This window comes from Oreochromis niloticus, linkage group LG9, assembly GCF_001858045.2.
Source record: "Oreochromis niloticus isolate F11D_XX linkage group LG9, O_niloticus_UMD_NMBU, whole genome shotgun sequence".
Classification (NCBI taxonomy): domain Eukaryota; kingdom Metazoa; phylum Chordata; class Actinopteri; order Cichliformes; family Cichlidae; genus Oreochromis; species Oreochromis niloticus.
The window spans coordinates 30,303,137-30,305,302 of NC_031974.2; positions in this window are offsets into that span (position 1 = coordinate 30,303,137).

Genomic DNA, 2,166 nt, shown 5'->3' on the forward strand with positions numbered 1-2,166 from the left:
GGACACCATCACCATCCTGCCATTACAGAGAGGGACGACGCTCCCATCCAGCTGGAGCAGCACCAGTCAGAGCCACACTGTGCAGAGTCAACGCGAGGAAAGCAGCTGGTCCTGACGGTGTAGCCGGTAGAGTGCTTAAAGCATGTGCAGACCAACTAGCAGAGGTTTTCACCACCATCTTCAACCTCTCACTGCTACAGTCTGTAGTACCATCCTGCCTTAAGTCAGCCACCATCGTTCCAGTGCCCAAGAAGAACACAGTGAGCTGCTTGAATGACTATCGTCCAGTTGCTTTAACACCCATAATTGCCAAATGTTTCGAACAGCTCATCATGTCACACATTAAAGCTGCCATCCCTGCAAACCTCGATCCACACCAGTTTGCATACAGGGCAAACAGGTCGACAGAGGATGCCATAATAACAGCTCTTCACACAGCCCTCACACACCTGGACTGTAGTAACACCTATGTGAGAATGCTATTTGTGGACTTCAGCTCTGCCTTCAATACAGTTCAACCCACAAACTGGTTAATAAACTAAGCAACTTAGGACTCAGCAGCTCACTGTGCAGCTGGATACTGGACTTCCTGAGCAACAGACCCCAGAACGTAAGAATGGGAGAGCACACCTCCTCCACCCTCATTCTGAATGTGGGTGTCCACAGGGGTGTGTCCTCAGTCCCCTCTTATACTCACTTTTCACCCATGACTGTTCACCAATCCACATCAGTAACACCATTATAAAATGCTGATGACACCACTGTCATAGGACTGATCGACAACAACGATGATTCAGCCTACAGAAGGAGGTTCAGCATCTGAAGCAATGGTGTGACGACAACAACCTGCATCTGAACACAGCCAAGACCAAGGAGATGGTAATCGACTTCAGAAGAACAAAGCGATCTGAGCACTCTACCCTCTACATTGATGGGGAGGAGGTAGAAAGGGTAGAAAGCTTTAAGTTCCTCGGAGTCCACATCTCGGCCGACCTTACCTGGTCCACAAACATCTCCCACCAGGTAGGGAAAGCACAACAAAGGCTGTACTTCCTCAGGAAACTACGTCAGGCCCAATTACCCAAAGACTGCTAGTAAACTTCTACCGCTCCACCATTGAGAGCCTTCTGACTTACTGCTGCACACTCTGGTTCAACTGCTGCACTGCGGAGGACAAGAGGAAACTGCAGCGGGTGGTGAGGGCAGCAGAGCGGGCAATCGGCACTTCACTAACTCCCCTCAGAGACATCTATACTGGCAGACTTCAGCAGAAAGCCAGCATCATCATTAAAGACCCTCACACCCTGGACACTCACTTTTTTCCCCCCTTCCCTCTGGTAAACGCTACAGGTCCATCAGGTCGAAGACAAACAGACTCAACAGAAGTTTTTACCCACAGGCTGTCAAACATGCCCTACCTCCACCCTGATTGGAGGATAACTGCACTGCCAACACTCATGGACATTACACCTTATTTATAAATCGTATTTCTGTTTATACTTCAATGCAAACAACACCCTTACCTCTTTAAACTGTATTTATTATAACCTTATTTAGTATAGTTCCAACAGCACCCCCCCCACTCAATGTGCAATATCACTGATCACACTGCACCTCTCAATGCACCTGCTAGTTAGATGGCATGTATGTGTATGTATATAGATGTAAGCGTGTATGTGGAAATATGTGTGTGTATGCATGTACGGATGCAAATATGTATATATACATATATGTATGTATGTGCGTGTATGTTTGCAGGTGTATGTATAACTTGTACATATCTTTCTTGTGTAAATGTAAATTTGTCTGTTATTGTGTAAATACTTACGCTATTGTGTACTTCACACACATGGAGAGATGCCAAACTGCCTTTCACTGTTCTTGTAACAGTGACAATAAAAAGCTATTCTATTCTATTCTATACTATGATGTCCTCATGTTCTCCAACATGTTAACTCTGCTGATCGTCTTTGAATCCTGGATCAGGAAGTAAAGCTGGTGAATATTTGGTGTTTAATAGCGTTCTGTCTTTGACTCAGTCTGCTGTCACTTTGTTTTAGAGAGAAAAAAAGAGATTTCAGATTAACTGGTGTTCCTGCTGCTCCAGCACTAAAGGACAGTATAGGTAACCGCGCTAATGCCTGTTCATAATTTCACCAAAGTTAA